The following is an 11841-nucleotide window of genomic DNA, read 5'->3' as shown; positions in this document are numbered from 1 at the left end:
TCACCTTTAGAGGAGCCAAAGACTTAGCTATTATGACATTATTTTTCAATTGGAGAACCTCTAGTCTTGTACCATTGCAAAGACCCCTTCTGGTGTTAAGATTTCTTAACAGCATAATAATTGCTCCAATCTTTAACCTCAATTTGTGAGGTGGCATGCCAGAAGGCGGGACTATTTGAATGCCGTGGCAACTTCACCCCATTGGCTAGTACAGTTATGCAAGCAACCAATAAGCTATCGGCGACAAACAGACACTTAAGCCGCATATAATAAAGATGAGCTGAGTTGGGCCTAGATTAGGTATTGACCCTGATATTTTTGAAGGAAAAATTAACATGAATTGGTGACTTGTTGGCTACAGAGGGATGAATGAGAGAACTCACTATAGAGGAATACTATGTTTTGTAACCTGATTGAAGAGATCTGGGGGGCCTAGGGTAGAGGAACCATTTCAAGACAACTTATGTTATGACACAGCTTTTGTTCTGTCATTCATTATCTTCCTTATAGGTTTTCAGTAGCTCCACAGAGACCTCAAGTTGATGTCAGCAATCTCTGTTTTGTTTTGTTTTGTTTTTTAATTTTTATTTTAGTGAGAGTAAAGGAGGCAGAGAGACAGACTCCTGCATATGTCCCCACTGGGATCCACCTGGCAAGCCCACTAGGGGGCAATGCTCTGCCCATCTGGGGCTCTTGCTCTGTTGCAATCAGAGTAATTTTTGGGATTTTTTGTTTGTTTGTTTGTTTTTACAGAGACAGAGAGAGAATCAGAGAGAGGGAGAGACAGGGACAGACAGGAATGGAGAGATGAGAAGCATCAATAATTAGTTTTTTGTTGCACATTGCAACACCTTAATTATTCATTGATTGCCTTCTCATACGTGCCTTGACTGCGGGCCTTCAGCAGACCGAGTAACCCTTTGCTCAAGCCAGCAACCCTGGGCTCAAGCTGGTGAGCTTTTGCTCAAACCAGATGAGCCGTCACTCAAGCTGGTGACCTCGGGGTCTCGAACCTGGGTCTTCCACATCCCAGTCCGATGCTCTATCTCTATCCACTGCGCAACTGCCCGGTCAGGCTCTGACTGTTTTTCAAGGTTCACTGTCATCTTAGCTGAGATGCTAGAAATAGGCATTTGCTTAATATTTGCTTGTTTATTCAAACTTTATTTTAAATATCTCCTTCTTTAGGAAACTTTTCCTGAAATGCTGGTTAATTGCTCCCAATCTTTACAATTGTTCCTTATACATCTATTATTTTATTTAACATACTGTTGGTCAAATAAGTTTGTAAATATGATATATATGTTTGCTTGCTTATAGTTTGCATTGGGTGTGAGGGACAGGCTGTAAGCAGGCAGGATTCTTATAGCCTAAGGCTTAGTTTTATTTTTTTATTTATTTATTCATTTTTAGAGAGGAGAGAGAGACAGAGAGGGAGAGATAGGAGAGAGAGACAGAAAGAGAGAAGGGGGGAGGAGCTGGAAACATCAACTCCCATATGTGCCTTGACCAGGCAAGCCCAGAGTTTTGAACCAGTGACCTCAGCATTTCCAGATCGACGCTTTATCCACTGCGCCACCACAGGTCAGGCAAGGCTTAGTTTTAAGACTAAGCTTTTTCCACCCTTTTTGATGTAGGGTGGTGCACTCTCATGAGGAATCACATTATGCCTCAGATAAGTGACTTTGTATCAAACACTACCTTGTTTGTATATTGGATTAAAGGTTTTGATTAATTTTTTTTTTTTTTTTTTTTTTTTACAGAGACAGAGAGAGAGTCAGAGAGAGGGATAGACGGGACAGACAGACAGGAACGGAGAGAGATGAGAAGCATCAATCATTAGTTTTTTGTTACACATTGCAACACCTTAGTTGTTCATTGATTGCTTTCTCATATGTACCTTGACCACGGGCCTTCAGCAGACCGAGTAACCCCTTGCTTGAGCCAGCGACCTTGGGCTCAAGCTGGTGAGCTTTTTGCTCAAACCAGATGAGCCCGCATTCAAACTGGCAACCTCAGGGTCTCAAACCTGGGTCTTCCGCATCGCAGTCCGATGCTCTATCCACTGCACCATCGCCTGATCAGGCTGGATTAAAGGTTTTGAATTCTATACTATAAAGTGGGGCAGACCGGGAGCTTGCACACTCTTGGTTCCTGAGATTATCATTAGAGCAGAGAGCAGAGAAAGGCCATGTGGAGGAGAGGAAAGAGCCAGCCAAGATGGTGAAGTTCTAAAGGAGAAACCAGTTAGTGCAGAGAGAACGAGATGGGGAACAAAAGTAGAATGAGGCTGGTGAGGTATCAATAGATACCTTTGATTCTAGGAAACTCAGATAAGTCAGTAGCTTTGTGAGCCCTGAATGAGTGGGTTCTGGAGCCCAGTGTGTGTTTTTACTTGCCTGCCAGGTGTGAGCTAGGATTAAAGATAATGGGCCACCAGTTCGTGGCTCCGTTGTTTCTTTACCGACTATCCAAATCCAATGCGAACTTGCATGGGCCAGGTGGCTGTGATGGTGGCCATGTATACTGGCTTTACACATACTGAGGTGTAATTATTCATACATTAATCTAATTTCCTCAGCACCATGAGATACTTGAGGACAGGTAACATAGTGCTCACAAAAATTAGGGCATCGGGGACCATGCAGATACTCCAGTACTTTCACCTTTTGTATAGTGCATGTTGGGCAGATGAAATATATAATGCTCACCTTGTTAAAGATGGCGCTACCCACATAGAAGCCCGTCTCCCAGGTTATTTTAATGTGTGTTGGGGGCTGGCTGTGGGCAGGCAGGATCCTTGTAGCCTGGGGATTAGTTTTAGGACTAAGCCTTTCCCACCCTTTTTGCCAGGGGTCCCCAAACTTTTTACACAGGGGGCCAGTTCACTGTCCCTCAGACCATTGGAGGGCCAGACTATAAAAAAACTATGAACAACTCCTTATGCACACTGCACATATCTTATTTTAAAGTAAGAAAACAAAATGGGAACAAATACAATATTTAAAATAAAGAACAAGTAAATTTAAATCAACAAGCTGACCAGTATTTCAATAGGAACTATGCTCCTGTCACTGACCACCAATGCCCCTTCCGGAAGTGCAGTGGGGGCCGGATAAATGGCCTCAGGGGGCCACATGTGGCCCGCGAGCCGTAGTTTGGGGACCCCTGCTTTTTGCTGTGGGGTTGTATAATCCCATCATGCCTCAGATAAGTGATTTTGTATTAGAGACTTCCCTATTTTGTATATTGGATTAAAGGTTTTGATTTCTGCACTATAAGATGGGGGCAGAGGCCCTGGCCAGTTGGCTCAGTGGTAGAGCGTCGGCCTGGCGTGCAGGAGTCCCAGGTTCGATTCCCGACCAGGGCTCACAGGAGAAGCGCCCATCTGCTTCTCCACCCCTCCCCCTCTCCTTCCTCTCTGTCTCTCTCTTCCCCTCCCTCAGCCAAGGCTCCATTGGAGCAAAGTTGGCCCAGGAGCTGGGGATGGCTCTGTGGCCTCTGCCTCAGTCACTAGAATGGCTCTGGTTGCAACAGAGCGTCGCCCCAGATGGGCAGAGCATCGCCCCCTGGTGGGAGTGCTGGGTGGATCCAGTCGGGCGCATGCAGGAGTCTGACTGCCTCCCAGTTTCCAACTTCAGGGAAAAAAAAAAAAGATGGGGGCAGAACGGGAGCTTGCTCTCTTGGTTCCTGAGATTTACATTAGAGGAGAGAGCAGAGAGGAGAGCAGCAAGAGGCCACGTGGAGGAGGCCAGGAGAAGCAGCCAAGATGGTAGAGTGCAGAGTGAGAAGCCAGTTTGTGCAGAGTTTGTGCAGGGAGAAGGAAAGAGATGGGGAACAGAGGTGAATAAGTCTGGTGAGCTAGAAACCTTTGATTCTAGGAAACTCAGAAAAGTCAGTAGCTTTGTGAGCACTGAACGAGTGGGTTTTGGAGCCCAGTGTGTGTTTTTACTTGCCCGCCGGGTACAAGCTAGGATTAAAGATGATGGCCCACCAGTTCTTGGCTCCGTTGTTTCATTGCCGTCTGTCTGAATCTAATGTGAACCTGCATGGGCCAGGTGCCTGTGATGGTGGCCCTGGCTACTGGCTTTACAGTGCATTTTCACCAATGAAATAAAAGTTGGTTTTACATCTCATTTGCATAATTGAACAACTTTCTTTGACTTGTCATTTGCTTTTCTGATGATCTTTTTGTGTGTGACAGAAACAGAGAGAGGAACAGACTGGAAGGGTAAGAGATGAGAAGCGTCATCTTTGTTGCTAACCTTAGTTTCTCAGTGATTGCTTTGTCATATGTGCCTTGACAGGGGGCTACGGCAGACCGAGTGACCCTTTGCTCAAGCCAGCGACCTTGGGTTTAAGCTGGTGAGCCTTGCTCAAACTAGATGAGCCCGCGCTGAAACTGCCAACCTAGGGGCTTGGAACCTGGATCCTCCATATCCCAGTCCGACACTCTACCCACTGCGCCACTGCCTGGTCAGGCATGATGTTCTTTTTATTTATTTATTTATTTATTTATTTATTTATTTTTTAGAGAGACAGAGTGAGTCAGAGAGAGGGATAGACAGGGACAGACAGACAGGAACGGAGAGAGATGAGAAGCATCAATCATTAGTTTTTCATTGCGCGTTGCAACACCTTAGTTGTTCATTGATTGCTTTCTCATATGTGCCTTGACCACGGGCATTCAGCAGACCGAGTAACCCCTTGTTGGACCCAGCGACCTTGGGTTCAAGCTGGTGGGCTTTTGCTCAAACCAGATGAGCCCGCGCTCAAGCTGGCGACCTCAAGGTCTTGAATCTGGGTCCTCTGCATCCCAGTCCGACGCTCTATCCACTGCGCCACCACCTGGTCAGGCATGATGTTCTTATTTAATAAAAAAAATCAAATGCTTTTTTTATCGCTTCATATTCATTTTGAAATATCCCTTAATTTTTGTGAGCAGTATATTTTGTTTCCATATTTTCAATAGCTAGCACCAGGCTTTTAGCCTGACACATAGAAGCCACTGAATGCATATTTGTGAACTAATTAAATGAATTGCTTAGCGTAATGATTTTCTTATAATAGTTACTAAATGAACATTTATTGAATTTAATGAAAACAGTCAAAGTCATGTAAGGTGCTACCCACAAGAACATGTGTTGGAGACTGCAAGCTGACAGGGTCCTTTCAGTTTAGATTTTTGGGGGACAGGTGTGGGAGACTGGCAGTAAGCTGACAGGATCCTTGCAGCCCATCCCCCCACCTCACTTGCTTAGTTAAGTTGCTAAAGGCTAAGTTCTTCCCCACAACCTCTGACTGTTTAAGTTGGTAAATGCAGTTTATTGATACATGCCCTTCTGCACTCTGTTTTAGCTATGTTTCCCTCCTCCCATTCCCCCTGGTCCCTTGAATAAACTGGAGGCAGTTTTCTTTTACCCTTTGTTTTGTGAAGTGAAAATGTTATGCAGGATGCTGGGTTTTCTGCACTTGGGAGAATTAGTTCTTGGTTTGCCTCAGAAATGCAACGTTGTATCTAAGCTTTCTTTGTTTTGCTAATGACTTTGCTCTGCCCTATAAATAAAGCAGTTTGGGGGTAGAGAACTGCTTTTGCAAGCATCAGCTGTGCAGAGACCTCCAAATCCCATCCTTTTTCTCTCTGAGTTTATTTCTTCATTCCACACCTTTCTCATTCAGGACCTGGACAATTACTAGCCCCGCTGATCCGTGTCAAACATGAGTTTAAAAATACAGAGTGAAGGTGACAGAGTGGAGTGGACTAAATGGGCAAGTTTCACAGAGGTCTTTTCATGCCCTTTTCCTGGATACCTGCTGTTGTCTCCATTCAAGACTTATAGATGTGACATCTTAGGACAAGTGGTGCAGGCTACCAGCCATGAAAACTGAGTACATCCAGTACATGGCTAGAAAAAAAAAAGATAAACAACCGTTAGAAATGTAGACCCAACATCCTGCATTCTATGAATCAGAGACCCTTATCAGAAGTTTATGTTTGAAATTCTCCACTGAGCTATACCGCCCCCCCTGTTGCTGTGCTGCGCACGACCTCCCTAGCGAATAACTAAGTGCCACATGTGCTTCTGTATAGTGCTTGCTCAGCCTAGATAGCCACCCTATAAAAAGGAGCCATTTTAGAAGCTCGAGGCTGCAGTGTTCCCTTGCGTGGGTTGCCTGCCGTCCCTGCACAGGTTTGCAATAAAACTTATAAAATTCACTTTGGGTTTGCTGTGGTCTGTCTCCTGGGATGTAACACATGGAGGCCCCCAGCGAGATAGGCCATGTAAGACCCCTCCTCATGGAGTGGGCTGCAGCAGACGTTGGTAGCTGGCCAGCCTCCGGCAGTTGCTGTTTGGAAACTGAATTTGATTCGAAACATTTGGAGTCTCGAGACTGTTTGGTAAGGAAGCTTCCTTTTTGAATATTTGGAAACAGAGCTCTAGTTAGAAAAGGGTGTAGTGGAGCAGGCGGGATGCCACCTGATTTCTCCCCACTCGGTCGGTTGGGGAACGCAGGACGCTGCCTTCTCCCTTTGGTTTTGGTTTAGAAGTTTTGTTTGTTTTGTGTGCGTATTTGCTTTGTTTGTCTGCTTCGCCCATTGCTTCCTCACAGGATTTCTTCGAGACTCAAGGGCCATGGGTCAGGGGCAATCTGCTGCCCTAACGCCTCTTCAAGTACTTGCTTGATAACTTTTCTGATTTCTCTCGCAGGGCACGAGACTATGGGACTCCTGTTGATTCCGCCACGTTGTGGACTCTTTGTGAACTAGAATGGCCAACTTAAGAGCAGACTGGCCAAACCAAGGATTGCTAGACCCATAGAAAACATAGCGAGTTTAGCGTACTATCACCAGCACCCACCTGCAGGCAGGTGGCACGGTCAGTATGCAGCCCAGTATGGCAGCAGAGGTAGAGAAAGAAAAGGCAGCCAGGCTGCAGCTGGCTGCAGGAGAAGCGGCAGGCTCCCCTCACAGTTTCAAGCACTTGCCTCTCCCCCTTGGGCACCGGCTCAAGGGCTGAGCCACTGCTTGATCAGGCAAAAGATAACAGTGCAGTAAGCTAGAGGTTATCATCACCTTGCTACAGACCCTGCCCTCCTCTGCTTTGGCTCCGGGAAATCTCCGCTTCCATGTGGAGCCAGACCAGAGGAGAAGATTTAGGGAATTATAGGGTTACTATGTCCCTGAGGAAATTGAGGACCTTAAGTAAACTAGAATACCCCACTGTTAAGAAAATAAGTTTATAAAATTGTGGGTTTTTTAGTTTACTACCCCAACCCTTATAATGACTTAATGTTGTAAAGCTCTATAGGTCAAAAAGAGGGTTAGCATCTCTTTGCCAGCTGGGAAGCCACAAAATAGTAACTACATTTTGACCATTCCTTATTTTTCTCTGAAAATCAGTAGTTCATTAGGAATAGTAGTTTATAATCTCTTATTGTAAATTGTACTAAATTTGTACTAATAGTAAAGCATATAGAATTGTATAGTCTGTCAAATACAAAGACTTCCTTTTTGTACCAAGGATCTGTTGTTGTAAAAAAAACACAAAAAACATTTTCTATGTTAGAAATGTATATGTTATTTCAACAGTCTTTCGTTAATTCTCCTTTTCATTTGCTATTTCATAGCCTGTGATGTTAAAATTTTAGTTTAAATATTAGGGGACATATAATAATTCAGTAATTGTTAATTGTTCAATGTTAGGTCACAAAACCCAGAGTAACAAATATTACTATTGATTGGCTTAATAGAAGAATTCTTAACATAATAGGTAGAAAAGAGAACTCTAGAGACATAATCCTGAAACCACCACAGATCAAATCTTTTCTTTCCTTGGTCTAATAGGCTTCTTTAAATACAGGATTCCCAATTTTGCTCTCTTAGTCAAGCCCCTCAGTGAGATCTTCTGAGCATGGCTTTTAAGGTCTATAATGACCAAGGAAGTAACAGAAAAGGCAAATAAGGCCCAAAAGAAGTCAGGAAATACCAACTTTTGGCTCCAGCGCCCTAAGGGGCTTCATAGCATTTCATCAAGGCCCTGCTCCAGAGTGGAAAGAAAGGTCATTGAACTGAAGCCTGCCAGGCTTCCCGGCCCCACCGGTTGACACACCTGTACTGTGGAAAGAGGGACATGAGAAGGTAAGCTGCCCCCTTGCTCCATGGAGGGAGGGTTCAGTCTCTTCTAGCCCTGCTCCGGCTACCTGTGACCTGACCTTGCCCAGCGTGCTGGGAATTGCCACTGAAGGCCCAAGGACATCATTCACGAGCCTAAGGTATTTCTTCCAAGTAGCAGATAAACTAATCTCATTTCTTGTAAACACAAGGGCCATCTACTATGCCTTGCTTGAATATTTAAGTTTTATTTATCCCTCAAAGATCTCTACTGTGGGTATTGACAGTCTGATTTTATTGCTTTATTTAATGTTTAGTATCTCCTTTATTTCTCTTATCTCAATGCCTCATGCCTATTATAGGCTGGGACCTGCTGCTAATTCCAGCTAGAAGCAGTGGTCACTAGGACTTAAACTCTAACTGCAAAGTGTAGAAATGTAACACCCTTTCCCTAAGTACTTACAGGTTTTATAGTTTACTCAGCAAACTGTTCAAAGACTGTCCAAGAGGCACTTCTAGCAGTACACCACCCAAGGACTGACTCCCACGTAGACGGATCCGCACATCATGATTCCGACCACTCCCACTACTGCCAAGGTAGAAGGCATACCCTCTTGGGTCCACCGCAGCCGGCTGAAGCTTGCAGTCCCAGCAGAGACACCTTTGTGGACAGTGAAGACTGACCCCACCAACCCTTGTAAGCTGACTCTGAGAAGGACAGCATGCCCTGCTTCAGTCACAAACCAGAAGTTAACTGGTCCACGCATGGCTAATGCCTAGAGAAAAAAACTAAGGACTCTTTTAATCAGGCTTTAGGAAAAGGGAAACTAGGATAAAAAGAAAGCCAACTTAATTGTCACTAAAGGTTAAAGATTTTTAAATCAAGAGTTCTGAGTAGAAAGGAATTGTATAGTTTTAATAATAAAAGATATTCGGTGTAGAGGTACTTTTGAAAGGAAAAGGAAAAAGTAAGTTGTTGTGAAAGCTGGTTATATATGAATAGTAAAGAAAGTTCATAAAAATTGAAGGTTTATGTAAGTTGCAGAAGGTTTGTGCAAGTTGTAAGAAGTTAGTACAGAGAAGAAAAATGCAAGGCAGAAAGAAATTAGTCCGTAAAGCTTGTAGTACTAAGGGCACACTATCAGCATGCCAACACATACTAGGGAGGACCCCTGACCTAATTTACTTATAGCTACAGCTAAAGTAGAAAATTCTCATGAGCCTCAGCAAATCTAATCTTGCTAGCAAAGGCAGGACACGTTCCTTGTGTATCAGCCCTGCAGATATTGCAGGAAAGTAGTTTATTATCTTAGAACAGTGTGTGCTTGTGTACTTTTGCAAAGATATTGTACAAACGTGTTGAAAACATTGTAACCTTGTAGGTTTCACCTATAAATACCCCTATCCCCCTGAGCTCATCGCTGATGGTTGTGAGAGGTGTAGTAGGCTAATCACTGGCCAGTGTATAAAACCCAATTGATATAGTTTAGGGTCCAGTTCCAGTTTGTTGCGGTTGCACCACAGCATTTGTTATTATACCCAGTTCGGATGAGCAATACCAAAGTTCAATGATTTGAACTAGTAAGAAGAAAATGGGGGAATGTGACATCTTAGGACAAGCGGTGCAGGCCACCAGCCATGAAAACTGAGTACATCCAGTACATGGCTAGAAAAAAAAAAAGATAAACAACCGTTAGAAATGTAGACCCAACATCCTGCATTCTATGAGTCAGAGACCCTTATCAGAAGTTTATGCTTGAAATTCTCCACTGAGCTATACCCCCCCCCCATTGCTGTGCTGCGCGCGACCTTCCTAGCAAATAGCTAAGTGCCACATGTGCTTCTGTATAATGCTTACTCAGCCTAGATAGCCACCCTATAAAAAGGAGCCATTTTAGAAGCTCGAGGCTGCAGTGTTCCCTTGCGTGGGTTGCCTGCAGTCCCTGCTCAGGTTTGCAATAAAACTTATAAAATTCACTTTGGGTTTGCTGTGGTCTGTCTCCTGGGATGTAACAATAGACACACAGGAAACTGTGTGGGGTTTGCAGGAGAGAAAGTGTTGTAAAGTAACGTTCTGCCGGGTTTACGTAGAGACACCAAATCCAAATGAATTTTTCTTTTTTAATTCACAGAGACAGAGAGAGAGTCAGAGACAGACAGGAACGGAGAGAGATGAGAAGCATCAATCATTAGTTTTTCGTTGCAACACCTCAGTTGTTCATTGATTGCCTTCTCATATGTGCCTTGACCTTGGGGCCACAGCAGACTGAGTAACCCCTTGCTCGAGCCAGCGACCTTGGGTCCAAGCTAGTGAGATTGTAAGAATGAGATGGCTCTCGAACACCAGGTGTGCAAGCTTTATTAGAGGAGAAAGACCTGCCGGGGCAGTCCTCCGGGAGAAGTGCACCCAAACAGATTCTGAGGCAAATTTTTTATAGGGTTAAGGGAGAGCTTTGAGCAAGTGTGTGTTGCATCAGCAGTTCTGGTATGCTCCCTTCTGTAGTTTTACGGTATCGGCTTCTTGGAACGCTTCTCCTTGGGGTGGCTGACCAACTTCCTAGAACTTTTCTGTTTCAGGGGCGATAGTCCAATAAGGGTGGGGTCAGATAGCCAAGCAGAACAGCAAAAGGGCAGTTTGGAAGTTTTGGTAAATTCATGTATCCATCAGAGATGACCTCGGGGTCTCAAACCTGGGTCCTCCACATTTCAGTCCAATGCTCTATCCACTGTGCCACCGCCTGGTCAGGCCCAAATGAATTTCTAAGGAGTTTTATTAAAAGGAGGAGATTTATTAATATGCCGGCCACATATGACTAACACGGGGCATAGTTGACCCAAATCGTGCAGTGCAGAATATAGCCCTAAGGCAGGTTATATACCTTTGATCACACACACAAGATGGTGGGAAAAGGAGGAGGAGGGGAAGATGACACAATCATTAGCAAGCTTATAACATTCATCTATAGGATTTATAAAAAATATTTTTACATATTAAAACTTATAAGGTAACACAATAGTGAAAAATGTTTTATATATTAAAAGACATTCCCAAATCTTTCAGTGTTCATCTGCTATTCCTTTGTTTAGAGGTATATGCATTAATTATACACCTTCAGGATGGGAGGGGGAGCCTACAGAGTGAGTGCCGGGGGATAAGGGTTTGTGAATGGCCATTAAAGAAAGAAAGAAAGGGAAAGGAAAGGGCTTGCTTAACTTTCTTCCCTTACCCCACACCTAGCTAGGTGTTTATTTTCTTCCTCACGGGTGGGGGGTTAGGGAATCCAAGTTCCCTCTCCACTTCCTCTCAAAACCCAGCAGGAAATCTCTCTGTTTACAACACAATACTGTCTTCCATCCTGAGCTAATTTAAATCACACACAAGTATAGAAATTATATTTACAGAATTTCTCTGTATGTTTAGCTCAAATTATAAAATGCCCTTTAAGCTTCCTAGTAAAAGGGGGTTTCCTACACAGTATGTCTCTGCAAGTCAGGAAACTTTCACATTTCTCTCCCCTCATTCTCTACAGAAAGGAGAGGACAAGAAACCTGACTCCTTCTCCTAAAATATTAATTTTTGCAATTCTTTGGTATCTTGCCACAAAAGAAAGATAGGGGGTGATAGATATGTGTATTCCAAACTGCCCTCTTGATGTTCCGCTTATCTGTCAGACCTCACCCTTACTGGACTATCGCCCCTGAGACAGAGGAATTCCAGGAAGCTGACA

Source organism: Saccopteryx leptura, chromosome 1 (assembly GCF_036850995.1).
Source record: "Saccopteryx leptura isolate mSacLep1 chromosome 1, mSacLep1_pri_phased_curated, whole genome shotgun sequence".
Lineage (NCBI taxonomy): Eukaryota > Metazoa > Chordata > Mammalia > Chiroptera > Emballonuridae > Saccopteryx > Saccopteryx leptura.
The sequence above is the reverse complement of the archived record's forward strand: the minus strand, read 5'-3'. Positions refer to the sequence as shown.